The sequence below is a fragment of the Populus alba genome, chromosome 13 (genome assembly GCF_005239225.2).
Source record: "Populus alba chromosome 13, ASM523922v2, whole genome shotgun sequence".
NCBI lineage: Eukaryota > Viridiplantae > Streptophyta > Magnoliopsida > Malpighiales > Salicaceae > Populus > Populus alba.
In genome coordinates, this window is record NC_133296.1 from 15,019,600 (window position 1) to 15,035,588 (window position 15,989).

The 15,989-nt window shown below is 38.2% G+C and overlaps 1 pseudogene; it reads left to right on the plus strand.

Moving 5' to 3' along the window:
- The window catches only part of LOC118040147 (xanthohumol 4-O-methyltransferase-like), an 18,663-nt pseudogene extending 2,674 nt beyond the window's left edge, over nucleotides 1–15,989 (plus strand).

Here is a 15,989-nt window from a genome sequence, read left to right on the forward strand (position 1 = left end):
CTTACATGGAGTTCAATGTATACCCCTCTATCTCAGCAAAGTACTAGATTCTTGAACTATGGTGTTTCTTTACCATGATTTGAAAGTAGCATTATTTTCAACACTAGTGAATCTATAAATTTTCCATTTGCCTACATGCATTTGTTCATTTGCATGCCTTTGATGTAGAGGCGCTCCATTGACTTCTGCATGATATGTTTTTTCATTCCTGCAGGAGGTTTTACAAGTAACAAGGACACAATTGGAGAGGAACTATCTTTGGAAGATGTTCATCGAATAAAAGATTTTACCAGCATACAACCTTTTGTATCAATAGCAATTTATAGTGAGGTCCTCTTAAAATGCCCCAAAGTACTTGCTAGGTCCAGTAGAACATTTCGGAGAACCCAAAGGTTTAGATATAAATTCATGTGTCGAACTGCTGAACTGTAGAAACCATTTTGAAGATGTTATAGCTATGCCTACAATGAGCTTCTCACAAGTTAATGGTGCTGAGGCCGAGTCTGAGTCTGATAGTGAACCCTGTAATCATCTGATGAACTGCTGTTCGCTGCTAAAATTAACTAGTGTCAACGTAGGTGGACTACTTCTAATTCCTAACATGGTTCTTTTATGTTTATTAATATTTATGGCCTCCAGCATTCGACTGATGACAAGCAATGTTGTATCCAGGACTGAGGGGGTTTTCCCTGTGTCCAACAGTATTCCTGTTTCCCATGGTTTCCACGTTTGAGTCAGAGAGGAAAGAGGTTTGAGAGGATTAGGATGGCACATTATGTAGACGATGGAGACATGCATGCAGTCACCTGCATACGCAAACTTGATTTGAAGAATGTATGAACTTATTGTAATTTGCAACTTTTTAAAATCAAACTCCCATGATGTGCTGTTTTTCTGGTGGCTGCTCAATTCTGAAACCTTTGCTGGCATAAGAAATATTTTACTCCTTGTAACTTTACATGACATGAAATTTGAATCTTAATAACTAAAATATGACTGAAGAAAACATTAGAACTCAGTTTTTTGAAGTCTAGAATCGAAGAAGAATATGAAGTGTAGAACTCCATCACCCAAAAGCTACAAAAGCAACGTTCAAACCGGAGCCACTAAATCCACCTCCAGTTTCCAAGGCCATGAATTCTTGTTGGTCCTCTCCTTCCCTCCCTGATTTTGAGTTTACACATAAACACATCCATGTGGGCAGTGTCCCTTGCAGCTGCACTATTCTCTGGCATTACTGTAAGGACCGCATCCATAAGGATTACTTCTCCATCACTTGGTTGGAATAGATTTGTAACAGTTCTTCAATAACTTCAAGCAATGCTCGTCATCTTGTTTTGCATTGCAGTAGTTTTTGCGGTTTCATTTTGAAAACGTAGATTTAAGAAAAATTATAAATTATAAATTTTTTTCAAATCCAAGTTTTTACCATAATTTGAGTTGAAAAACAGGTTTAAATAATGAAATTTAAACAACTTTTTATGCTGTGGTCAACCTCAAAGCAGTTCCAACTGCACCGTATTATACTGCTAAGCAAAAACTAATTATGAAGTATCCACTGCAAAGTTTACATCATCACATCATTGAACTAATTAACAAAACTCCTAAACATTGTGTACAAAAATATTGTTCGTGCTCACATATTTCACCTTGGACTTCTCAAAACCATATTATAAAGTTTGAGTCACTAAACCATTTGCCAATTAAATATTAATTAAATCTTGATAGCTATATCTCCAAGAAATAATTACATGGTTAATTTCAATGACTTTTTAACCTGTAATTCGTAAATTCATTATCAACTGCGAGATGACAGCAACAAAACAACAAATGTTAGATTCCAGCAATTATGTAACTGTCCGTTGTTTTATCGAATTTTTATGTTGTCTTCCCCTTAATTTTTTCTTTACTTCTGAAGTGTGAAGTAAGGGTTCACCGAAATAGGAAAAAAAAGAAGAAGACAATTTATATAAATGTTTTGTATATATTGCTGAGTCGAAAAGCCTTCTAATCATATATAAATTTATTCTTTATTTCAAAAATGTTTTTACGAATGAAAAAGCTTCATACCTTTTAAATTAAAATTTAATAAATAAAAAATTTGGAAATTTGAAACAATTAAATTTTAAAAGGTTTAAGAAAAAAAATAAAAAATAAAAAATAAAAAATAAAAAATAAAAAATGATCCATGATTATTTCAAAAAAAAAATAAAAATTTTTAAAAATTAAAAAAAATAAATCAAGCAGTGAATTGTACATGATCAAGTTTCAAGTTTTTATATTTCCAAAACACCCCTTATTGAGAGATGGAGAATAAGATGAGAAGCTTAGAAATTCTACTTAGTTTTATTAAGTTGCACGTGTAAGTTATTCCACACACGGTAAGTTTTAACAAGGAATATTTCAAACATAAAAAATCTGAACTTTATGATATACAAGCTATATATATTATATACCTTTTATTAGTTTTGATGGCAAAAATATAACGAAATGACATTTTGGAGAAGAAAAAAACTTTTTACGAATAGATTAGAAATATAAAGATAGATTTGACTCAATTCGTTAGATTATTTTTATTAAATAACATATGTTTTGTGTGCGCTGGCTGAAGTTTACTCTCTCTTTTTTCTTTTTTTCCCTTTCTCTGTCGTTTTCATTAATTTCAGTGTGCTGCCTGAAGGATCTACCTTGAATAGTATTGGTTTTGGGTCTACACCCTCGACAACCTAGCCATGAGTCAATGGTGGTGGGTTGCTGGTAGAGTTTGTTTTTTTTCCTTCTAAAAAATACTTGTTGATCCTTTTGTAAATTTGTTATCTTTTATGTTTGTATCTCAATATTTTTCTGATGTTGACTTTTGGTTTTTGTTGTGTCTACTAAATGTGACATAATCCATTCCAGCATCCATCTTCACTACTTTATCTGGATGGTAATGAAAGACTAGTGTACCCCGAAAAAAATCAATCAGCGTGCGGCATCGGCTGGCGATTTAATTCTCGTTGTTGCATTTGCTTGAATTTGGTTCGTTGGAGTCGCCACCTAGTAATTGATTTCGGGCTACTAGGAAACCGGATGTACTGGTCTTGTCAGAGATTCGCGGGTAAGGGACTGGTTGTGGTTAGGGAAGGTATTAGCACCCCTAACGCACCCTACTTTTATTTCTTTTCTTTTCTTTTCTTTTTCTTTTCTTTTCTTTTCATTTACATCCACTATACAAATTCAAATTCAAATTCAAATTCAAAACTAAAAATAAATAAATAAAAAATTACATTAATTAATTTAAAAATTACAAAATAATCCCTAGAAACTCCAGAAATTGCAGGGAAGGACTTCTGCCATCAGCTGGAACAGTGGCGGCGCGTCTCCCCACGCGCCACCGTCACTGGCGGCGCGTGGGTTCACGCGCCGCAGCCAGAAAACCCCAGAGACAGGGGGGGTCTGGACCGGCTTCGTCGTCTCAGCCCCCCTACGCCGGCGGTGACACCCACCGTCACCTGCAACCACAAGAAAACGCACAAACAGCAGTCCATTTTAAGTTGTTTGTTTCATTTTAGATCTGTTTTTTTCTTTGTTTTGCAGATCTGCGTCTGGTTGCAGATCCGGTGATGCCCAGCTGCGGTGGTGGGTGTCTTCTCCTCCTCTGTTTTGGGTGGTGGATCGGGCGTTGCTGCTGGCCAATGGTGGGGCTGCCGTGTGTTGGAGCCGTTGTCGCGGTGGAACGGAAAGAAAACCGAGGAGAGGGCAGCGGGGCTGCCACTGTGTTCGGCCAGGTGAGGGAGGAGAAGGACGGCTCTGCTGCTGCTGCTGCTACCACCGGTGGGGGGAACGGCTGGAGCTTGTCTGGTGTGGAGATGGCAGTGGAGAGGGGGAAACAACCGGGAAGAAGACAACGCCTCCGCTGCACAGGGCTGCTGTTTTGGCCGGTTGAGGGCTGGCTTCGGTTGCTCTTTGGCAGGGAAGAGGTGGTCGGCGGGAGGAGATGAAGGGGGTAACAGCGGCTGTGGATGAAGAGGATGAGAGGCTGAAGGAGGAAAAAAATAATCCGGGTGGATTTGGAAGGGCTGTTTGGCCGGTTTCCAAAGAAAAAAAATTCAATTCGGGTGAGGGGCTGTGTGGGGGAGAAAAAAATGAATTGGCTTCGGCGGCTGGAAAAAATTAAAACCAGGGGGGGCGGCTGCTCTTCAAAAAAAGGATTAGGTTTAGGTTTTTTGTATTTTTTTGTGTTTCCAAAATTAACCCCCCCTTGAATGTGAGTTGAAGACCAGTATTTATAGACAAAATGTTGCTAGGTTTTTCAACTTGGTCCCTCAACTTCTTTCTTTTTTGTAAATTTTGATTTTTCTTATTTTTTTGTATTTTTTGAAAACGAGTAATATCAACGTCGACTCACATGCGGAAAATCAATGATTTTAAAAATGACGCGTGAAACGTCAAACGCGTTTGAACATCTTTTAACAATTTAAATTCTTTTTTAGACGACGTTGAAACTGCTAAAATGACGAAAATATATATAAAAAACATATTTTTGGATTTTCTTTGTTTTTCTCAATTTTTGGATTTTTTGAAAATATATCAAAACATGGGTCAAAAATTGGGTAGCAACAGATGCCCCCTCTTTACAATGCTTACGAAGCAAATCTCCTCAAAATTTTGCATAGTAAGCTTGGTAAAGAAAACAAAAGGAAAATGATTTTATTATCTTGGGCGACCTGCCCACACACTCACACTGATCTGTTTTCACGGGCGACCTGCCCACGCATACTCACTCAAGTCTGTTTTCACGGGCGACTTGCCCACACGTACTCACTCAAGTCTATTTTCACGGGCGACCTGCCCACACACACTCACTCTGGTCTATTTTCATGGGCGACCGACCCACACTCTCCCAATAGTCTATTTTCACGGGCGACCTACCCACACATTGGGTTTACCTGAGATCCCATCTGGCGACCTCATTCAACTGGAACGAAAATATATGTAACTTGGTTAACCTGAAATCCCATCTGGCGATTCCCTTTAACCGAAGCTACATGAGATCCCATCTAGCGACCTCATTCAACTGGAACGAAATATGTGTAACTCGGTTAACCTGAAATCCCATCTGGCGATTCCCTTTAACCAAAGCTACATGAGATCCCATCTGGCGACCTCATTCAATTGGAACGAAAATATATGTAACTCGGTCAACCTGAAATCCCATCTGGCGATTCCCTTTAACCAAAGCTACATGAGATCCCATCTGGCGACCTCATTCTGGTCTCATTGTACGGGTGACTAACCCTAATTCTGCTGGTCTCATTGTACGGGTGACGAACCCTGGTGCTGGTCTCATTGTACGGGTGACGAACCCTATGTTGGTCTCATTGTACGGGTGACGAACCCTAGAAAAATGCTGGTCTCATTGTACGGGTGACGAACCCTAGAAAAATGCCTGTCTCATTGTATGGGTGACCGACCCCAGAAAAATAATGGTCTCATTGTATGGGTGACGAACCCAAGAAAAAAATTATGGGTGGTGAACCCAAGAAAAAATGATGGTCTCATTGTATGGGTGACGAACCCCAGAAAAATGATGGTCTCATTGTATGGGTGACGAACCCAGATGAAAAAAATGTGAAGTGCGGTCTCATTGTAATGGGCGACCTACCCAAAAAAATGGAAAAAAATATGAAATGTGGTCTCATTGTAATGGGTGACCTACCCAGATGGAAAAAATATGATGAAGTGGTCTCGTTGTGATGGGCGACCTACCCAAATAGAAAGAATGTGAAATGCGGTCTCATTGTAATGGGTGACCTACCCAGATGGAAAAAATGTGGAAAACTGCGGTCTCATTGTCATGGGTGACCTACCCGGATGGAAAAAATATGAAGAACGGTCTTATTATGATGGGCGACCTACCCAGATGGAAAAAATATGATATGACAAGTGTGAAAAATAGGACTTACCTGGCGAAGTCCTGAGGGGATGACAGAAGAAGGGCTGGAAAACTTGGTGCTTCCTGATAAGTCCCGATCGTAGGATTTGAAAACTCGGTGTTTCCTGACTGCAAGGGTTGAAAACTCGAGGCTTCCCGATTGCAAGGTTGATCTTGTCATTTCTTTGGGATTTTCCTAATGTTAGGGTTCATCCCATCATCCTTTTATTCCATGATCAAAACCGATTCTTTATTATCATCACCACCATGCTTCTTTCTTTTTCCAATATCTTGCTGGACCTCCTTAAGGATTTTCCTGTAACAATTTAAAAATATGTGCAAAATTTTTTTTTCTTTTTTTTTTCTTTTTTTTAGGTTAGATGACATGCATGCATCCTTACCTGTTTTGAAATATAGGTCCCCCCCTCTTTGATGCTCCATCGTCATAGGGTGCCTTTGTTTTCATTCCAAAGCTTTCCTTGCTCTTTCGATGCATTGGCTCATTCATGTGCAAGTCATCCACTCAGCTGTAAATGTAGTGCCCAACCCGGGCTGTCTTCGACAATTACTGCTTGCATCGTTCATCAAGCTTGACCCTGCCCCCAAGTGTGGTACTGCTTGATTCATCATGAAGGATTTTCTCTTGGCTTCTTCTGAGAATTATCCTCTGATTGATTGTGTGCATCATGCCAATACCCATCACAATTGTTAATCAGTCATGAACTTGCCTCTATTTGAAACAGTACTCTTTAAGTACATGTTATCATCAACCTTCTTGGAACTCATTCAGTCATCCAATCATGCATCTCATAGCTTGCAGTACAAAGGCTCATGGTTGTATGCTCAGTGCTCTTCTCATAGACTCCTTTCAACTCTTCTAATCAGATTGTGAAAAGAAATGCCTCGGCCTCATCAATGATGCTACTTCTATCACCCATACTCATGCGGTGAAGTGCTCATCTGGCTTCAAAACAAATTGTCCCACACAGTCAGTCTTCGGGGTGGGTGCCTTTCTGACATTCATTCAATGCAGTTGCGTGGTAACGTCTGTCGATAACCATGTTTCAAAGGATGACAATATGAGATTGTCCTTCAAGTGCATCATTGTTCCACAGTCAGTCTTGGTGGTGTGCATATGTTCGATGTTCATTCAAATGCACTCACCCGATAACATCTGTCAGGAGTCATAGCCATGTTTCAGAGGGTGACCCAAGATGGAGATATGAAAATATCCTTCAAGTGCAGCGTTGCTCATCAATTGCTGCTGAAGTTCACTGAATCATGGATTGTCTTTGAACAACATTGCCCCAGCAATGATATGAATGCTCGTTCATCAGTTTATACTCAATGATGTTTTCCTTTGTCATTGTCAGATGATAATCATAACTTTCCGGGACTTTGATGACTCATCATCTGATTCTTTCTTTGCCCCCAGCTGATCTGGATACTGTTTGTTTTCCTTCTTAAGGTCCACTGTATTGCCCCCAGCTGCTCAACTTTTCAAGGAGTGTCGAGGACTTCAATGTCATTTCTATCAACGATTTTGCATACTCAATCAATGTTCTTCTGTGTTTGATAATCTTCCTTGTTCTGGAGTCAACTCTCATATTTCAAAGATCATGTCTATTCAAAGTCTAGTTTGTTGAAATGAAATCAGAGATGTCCTTTTTGAAAATCTTTTGAAAATCAAGCTTTTTGATCAAAGACCCAACACACGTTATTCGAAATACACAGTCCTTTGATTGTCTTGTATTTTGAAAACAGAAATTGACCCAATATAGGATTAAAAATGGCTTTTTCCATGGTTCTTTGTATCCACTTTAAACTCTGATTTTGGGTATATCTTTTGATGGTCTGTGATGAGGTGACCTTTTTATGAATTTCAAAAAACAAGATGCTCAGGCTTTATCAAGAAAGGTTGTTTCTTTTCTTAGCATTTATTTTATCAGCATGCATAATAACCAGTAGCTTAATTCATGAAGCCACGACTCTTATGGAAAAACTCTTCAAGTTTTGAGATCGCCATTTATCGGTTCAAATTTCTTGCTTGATTAAAAAGGGCTTTTAAAAGCACGTAATGCAGGCTATGGTTCATGGCTATGAAAGAAAGGAATTTCAAAGGCTCAAAAGGTGTTTGAGGGTTTCAAAGACCTAGGATCAACATCAATTATTCATCAACTTGTTTTCTGTTGTTGTCTTTGTAGAGGAAATGACATATAACCTTGTTAACCTCAAAGTTCAGACTTTTCTTAACATAAGTCATAATACAAATCCACATTTCCTTGATGAATAACCAACCTTAATCATCTGATAACCTCAGAGGCTTTGTAATGGACACCAAAAGTCACGTTTATGACTTAGTCTTTTTTCTGGTATTGACTTTTGTTGTGCCTTTCCTTGATTGAAATTTCTTTTGCTCTTCATAGACTTGATAGGCGTTCTCCTTCCTTTACCTTTGACTTGTATTTAAGTGAAGGCAATTTCAACTTCCCCCTTCTTCTTTTTTTCGTTCTTTTTTTTTTTTCATAGCCTTCCTCAAAACTTTCTTATATGCCCCCAGTCTATGTGTTTACTTTTAGCTCTCTCTCAATCATTGGACTTTTGTTCTAAGCCTTCCCCTTTATCCATTAATCATATCAATGTCTCCAACATATCTATCATTTGCCCCCAGTGTGGGGTGTGATCCTAGTCAGGGTTTTCATGAAAAGATATTTTATCCAGCTCAAAATGGGACTACAAGGGATATAATCTTTAGAAAGTGAAGGGAATATCAAAGATGGCCTTTTCTCATTTCAAGCAAGGTCGGTTAGAACCGATAAATTTTGACCTTATCCAGTGTAATGATTGGGACTTGTAAGAATCATGATTCACGAGTCCATAACTACCGAATCCACTACATGTCATTATGCATACTGTTAAAACTTAGCTATATGATGTGTGGTTCAGTTTCAGGAGGTATGAGTTCAAAATTGTTTAGTCACCTCATGTTATTTTCAAGCGTCGAGTCATTTCTGTAATCAAAACACTTTTAATCTTCCGGCTTGATTAACCTTTATCGCATGTTGGAGTTTGATCAAAATATTTTGTCGGAATAAAATGCTAAACATTTGTTGATTTCAAAACAACAAAAAGACAAAAGCAAGGCATGTTTCGTTGAAGGATGAGATGTGATCCCAAAACAAAATGCAGAATTCCATAACAATATGATTGACAGTCCATCACCATTTTTGAATCAGCTTTTCTGGCAATATCTGTGTTTTGCCAAACACTTTCGATCACATGTCATTTTGATGATGTTCGGGGAACAATATAGCCAATGACACCTTCCTTCACCGACTCCACTTGTCTCTTGCTCACCAACTTTCAGACTCAATTCTTGCAATTCTTGAAACTGTTCACTTGAAATGGTTGAGGACCCCACCATGACATCACATCTCTTATCTGGATTATACCAACTAGAAATTGGTGGTTGCATGGGATTTGTCGGAGTCAAGCAAAATTCTGGAATCTGGCAGATGCTGGTCGACAAACTTAAACGGCAGAGGAATGTCCCATCTTGGCAAAGACATTTGAGCAATTGATGCTACCGTGAGACCTGGCTATACCCCATAATTAAGGGTTCACACCGTCGAAGTCATCTCTTGATTCACCTCTCATCATTGTTCTGGAATCCATGGCAGATCCTTCAATCTTTCCTCTTTTCATAACTTGTTCAATTCTTCGGCAAATCCTCACAACATCATTTCAATCTTCCAATGTTGTTGTGGTTGGCTGCGGATTGTTAGAAAACTTTCCAACAACTTGGTAATCTTGGCAGTGCATAGAAACTTGTAGTATCGCCACTACCGACGTGTGGGATCACACATTGTCTTTATTGGAAGAGCACCTGATGAATTCTAAAACTCCTTTGTCCCCTCTTCGCTTTCTCACTGACAGTGTAGCAAACAAACACCTATAAAGGAAGTTCTGCTCTGTTGAAGTTTCAATATTCTTCATGTTTTTTAGTCTAGGCATGTCTCTTCTCTCTACTTTTGCGCTTTAATACTGACAATGTTGGAGGAAAATCATAGATGATCTGAAACTACTGCATTCCTTCTTGGATTTCCCACTTGCGGATCCACAAACAAATTCCTGCCGAGAGAGATCTGCTACGTTGAAGTTTGATGTCTGCTCATATTTTCGGACCAAGTCTGGCTCTTCAAACTACTAAGATGTCTTCGTGCTGTTGAACTGGAATTGAGCTTATAATCAGGGTAACTTCAAAGCAGATTAATGCACCATGAACATGAGGCTAGTAGTCATTTGGTTCCATTAGATGATGTGGAGGCAATGAACATTTAACAGTGCAACTGGGTAAAAACCAGAGTTGTCATTAGTTGATGACTGAAGGCATTGTTGTTATTGTTCATGACGAAAAAGGAGAGATACAGCTTCAATTAGATGTGAACAAGCAGTGTTCCCACAGAAGACTGTGCAAACATTCTCTTTCCATTTGATGCTCAACACTTGTTCGAGCAGATCTGAGTCCAGCTACTTCACCTTTGATGCTCTCAAACTCAATCTGATAATGAGCCGCTATCTGACACCTTTCTTCACTTCCCTCATCTTTCTTCAATCACTTGCAGCACAACTTGTACAGGGGAACCTACTTTTCGACCCGGTACATGCATGATAAATGTATGAATATGCAATCTATATGACAAACTCGCCCTTCGAGGGGTGACAATATGGTCGTAACTCTTGTATGATGGAGCAAGAATCATGATTTTTGCCCAAACTCTACAATGAAAATTTTCTAAGTGACGGCCATTGTGTCACCCATAAGTCTTGAGTTCAAGATGATTCAAGAAGGGTTTGCTCGGATGCAAAACAATAGCACATACATCCTAAAGACAAGCTCTATTCATTTTAAGTGAGACAGGGTAGGTTTGCTACTTGGTCTCTAAAAAGGTCTCTTGTTGTCCCAGTGATTGCCCTCGTAAAGGCAATATAGGGGCCCAGTAGGTAATGGGTTGGCACGTGTCCAACTATTACCAGTCTAAGCACTCAACGAAGAGTTGGGGTTTACACAAACTTCAACCTTGACTCAAGTCATAAGGTAAGCTGCTAGTCCCCCACCTAATCTAAAGCTTGTGTGTGCTTTCAAAAATTAAAACTTGTGATGCATGAGAGAATTATATACAATGCATGAATAAAACACAAATAAAATAAAACAAAGTACAAAAAAAACTTAAACACATCAAAACACAAAGCTTAGTCCGATAAAGTTGAAAACAATACCTGTCCCCAGTACAAAAAAAACTTTTTACGAATAGATTAGAAATATAAAGATAGATTTGACTCAATTCGTTAGATTATTTTTATTAAATAACATATGTTTTGTGTGCGCTGGCTGAAGTTTACTCTCTCTTTTTTCTTTTTTTCCCTTTCTCTGTCGTTTTCATTAATTTCAGTGTGCTGCCTGAAGGATCTACCTTGAATAGTATTGGTTTTGGGTCTACACCCTCGACAACCTAGCCATGAGTCAATGGTGGTGGGTTGCTGGTAGAGTTTGTTTTTTTTCCTTCTAAAAAAATACTTGTTGATCCTTTTGTAAAATTTGTTATCTTTTTATGTTTGTATCTCAATATTTTTCTGATGTTGACTTTTGGTTTTTGTTGTGTCTACTAAATGTGACATAATCCATTCCAGCATCCATCTTCACTACTTTATCTGGATGGTAATGAAAGACTAGCATCAATATTTTTTCCCCCAAGTCTATGTTTTCTTTTTTTTTTTAGCTATATCTCAATCGTTGGACTTTTGTTCTTAACCTTCCCTCTCCATTGATTCCATCAAGGTCTTTAAAATATCTATCGTTTTTCCCCAGTGTGGGATGTGATCCTGTTCAGGGTTTTTTTTATAAAGAAGAAATATTCTATTAGGCTCAAATGGGTTTGCTAAGAATAAATTTCTTTATAAAGTGAGGGGATATAAAAAATGGCCTTTTCTCATTTCAAGCAAGGTCGGTTAGAACCGATAAATTTTAATCTCATCTAGTATAATGATTTGGACTTGTAAGAATCATGATTCACGAGTTCATATTACTGAATCCACTACGTGTCATTATGCATATTACTAAAACTTAGATACATGATGTGTGGTTTAGTTTCATGTGTGAGTTCAAAGTTGTTTGGCCACCTCATACTATTTTAACGAGCAACGAGTCATTTCTGCTATCAAAACACTTTAAATCTTCTGGATTGACTAGCCTTAATTTTGCATGTTGGAGTTTGATCAAAATATTTTATCAAAATACCCTTTGAAAGAAGCATATCTTGATTTCAAAACAACAAGAAGACAAAGAAAAGACATGTTTCCTTCAAGGATGAGATGTGACCTCAAAACAAAATGCAGAGCATCAAAATTCCATAACAATATTATTGACAAATTCGGTATCATCCTTGGATCAACTTTTTTGGCGATATGTGTGTTTTGCCCAACATTTCGATCACTTGTCATTCTGAGGATGTTGTGGTGACAATATGGCTGATGACATCATCTTTCACAAACTCGACTTGCCTCTTGAACACCAACCTCCAGACTCAATTCTTGAAATTCTTGCAACTATTCAACTGAATGGTCGAGGACCCCACCATGGTATTCACATCTCTTATCTGGATTATATCGTCTAAGAAACGGTGATTGCATGGGACTTGACGGAGTCGGGGCACCAAGTTTGGAATCTAATAGATGTTGGTAGACAAACTCAAGTGGCAGATGAATGTTAATCATGACAACGACACTTGAGCAATTTGGTGCTACAACGATACCTAACTGAACCACATAACTAAAGTTTCTCAGCTTCAAAGTTATCTTCTGATTCATCTCTCATCATTATTCTAGAATCCATGGCAGGTCCTTCAATCTTTCCCATCTTCATAGCTTGTTCAATTCTTTTAGCAATCCTCATAACATCATACCAATCCTCCAATGTTGTTGTGGTCGCATGAGGACTGTTGGAAACCTTTTGAGGTTGTTAGGTAATCCTGGCAACGTATGGAACCACGTAGCATTGCCACTGCTGATGTGTGGAATCATACAGTCTTTATTGGAGGAGAACCTGATGAATCTAAAACTCCTCTATTTCCTCTTGGATTCCTCGCTGATGGTGTAACAAAAAGACACTTGTAGAGGGAGTTCTGCTCTATTGAAGTTTCAGTCTTCTTATAGTTTTTCAGCCCAGGTCTATCTTTTCTCCCTACTTCTGTGTTTTCATGCTGATAGTAGTGAGAAAAACATGTAGCAGATCTAAAACTACTACAGCTCCTCTTGGATTCCCTACTAGCAGATCCACAAACAAATCTCTATAGATGGAGTTCTGCTACATTGAAGTTCGATGTTTGCTTATGTTTTTTAGACCAGGTTTGGCTCTTATGCTTACCACTGTGTTTTGGTGCTTCTGTTGATGAGAGAAAGTTTTATAATGTATGAAACTACTACATCCCCTCTTGCATTTCACACTTGTAGAGCCACAAACAGATTTTTATAGAGAGAGCTCTTCCACGTTAAAGTTTGACGACTGCTCATGTTTTTAGACCATGTTTGACTCTTCTACCTACTACAGTGTTTCAGTGCTGAAACTGATGAGAGAAAGTTTTATAGCATATGAAACTACTACATTCACTCTTGCATTCCCCACTAACAGATTCACAAACAAATATCTAGAGAGAGTGTTTTGCCACATAGAAGTTTAGGATCTAATCATGCCTTTTTTTTTCCAGACCAACATCCTATGCTACTAAACTGGAATTGAGCTCATAGTAAGGGTGACTTGGAAGGAATACCAATGCTCATGATGTGAAAAGGATGGCAGCTATTGGGTGCCAATGGAAGATGTGGAGGCGGTAAACAATTAACAGTGCAACTAGACCAGAAAGGGGATCATCTTTAATTGATGACTGAAGGTGTTGCTGATGCTATTCATGAATAAAATGAAGGAAAAGGCAGAGCATTGATGCTATGGCCACTAATAATGGAATGCTGATAAGAAAAGCTAATCAATTTTCTTATGTGTGCCGTAAACTAACAGTGTTCCCACGAAAGGCTGTGTAGGCATTCCTTTTCTTCTTAATGCTCAACACTTGTTTAAGCAGATGTGAGTTTAGCTACTTCACCTTCGATGCTCCAATTTTCTTTTGACAATGAGCCTCTATCTAACCTCGTTCTTCATTTTCCATCATCTTTTTTTATTAGTCTCATGCAATTGACCTTAAATGGGGGAATCTGCATTTCAGCCTTGTGCATGCATGATGAATGTATGAATATGTAATCTATATGATGAATTTGCCCTTCAAGAGGTGACATATGGTCGTAACTCTTGCATGATGAATCAAAATCTTGATTCTTGCCCAAACTCTACAATGAAAATTTTCTGAGTGACGACCATTGTGTTACCCACAAGTCTTGAGTTCAAGATACTTCAAAAAGGGTTTGCCTTAATGCAAATAAAAGATAACACATATAACCTAAGGACAAGATCTATTTATTATGTGAACATGAGTAGGTTTTCTATCTGGTCTTAAAAGGGTCTTATATCTGCCCAATGACGATCTTCGTAAAGACAATATATGGGTGTTGCAAGAAATGATTAAGGCACGTATACCCAACATTACCAAGCAGACACTTAAATATGAGTTGGGTATTTCATGCATTTGAACTCTGACTAATAGTCATAAGGCAGATTGCTAATTCCCCAACTAACTTAGAAGCTTGTGTGTGCTTTCAAAAATAAAAACATATGCTGCATGGGACAATTTTATACAATACATGTAAGAAAAAAAAACATTAACAAAATAAGACAAAAGGAAAAAACATAAACACATCAAATACATAAAGCTTAGTCCAATATTGTTAGAAACAATACCTTCCCCAGCAGAGTCGTCATTCTGTCGCACATCCCTCGCGTGGCGTCCGATGGTGATTTTTGTTCTTTTGCATGTTTTCGTTCTTGGGAGTCACCACCTAGTATTTGATTCAAGGTTACTAGGAAACCCAGGTGTATTGATCTTTGTTAGAGATTCACGAGTAATGGACTGGTTGTGGCTAGGAAAGGTATTAGCACCTCTAGCGCACCCTACCTGAGGTAAGCTGCTTCGTGATTTGATGTGAAAAAGGTTTTGAAAGTTGTCTTGCCGATGACTTTTTTAAAAAGAAAAGAAAAGTTCTTCTCGGTAAAGAGATCCTTATCTTATCAGGTAAAGAAAACCTAATTGCTCTAGTTTAAAAAAACAAAACAAAATTTCCATTTAATATCATTAATACATCTTACGTATAATATTATAACCACGGATACCAAAAGAAAAATATTTTTTGATATATTTTTTTGAAATATGAATCAAATTCAATGCAAATTAAAACATTTAATTTTTTCCTTTTTAATTTTTTTATCATTAAAAAAAATACATAAAAAAAAAAACACACACACATCACTTTTTATTATGTTTTTCTCATACACCCACATTTATATATTACAAATCACCACAATTCAAAATGAAACAAATAGTACATTAAATAATTTAAAATTTACAAAATAAAACCCCAAAAAAATTCAGAATAATGCTAAGAAACCCCTTGGATGATAGGATCAATGGCGGTGTATCAGTCCACTCGCGACCGTCACTAGCAGTGCTTGGGTTCTCGTGCCACCGCAAAAAATCCGGGCAGAAAGGCAGATTCGTAACGACTTCCTCCTCTCTTCACTTTCCTGCTAGCGGTGAGGATCACCATCACCTGCAACAAGAGAAAAATGCACAAATAAAAGTTGATTATAATTTTATTTTCTCCTTAGATCTGGTTCTTTCTCCTTCTCAAATCTATCTCATTTCTATTTTCTCTCTTCCTTCGGTGCTAGATCTGGCGGTTGTCGTCCGTGAATGCTAAAGATGCGATTGAGATGGGCGTGGTTGTCCGGTTGGAAGGGGAAAGGGAGAAATGGCATTTATGGCTGAAGAGGGAGACCGTGGGTCTGTTTCCGGTTGAAGAGGGAAGATCTGTTAGCTGTGCGCTGCAAGGCGATGCTCTCGGTGGCTGA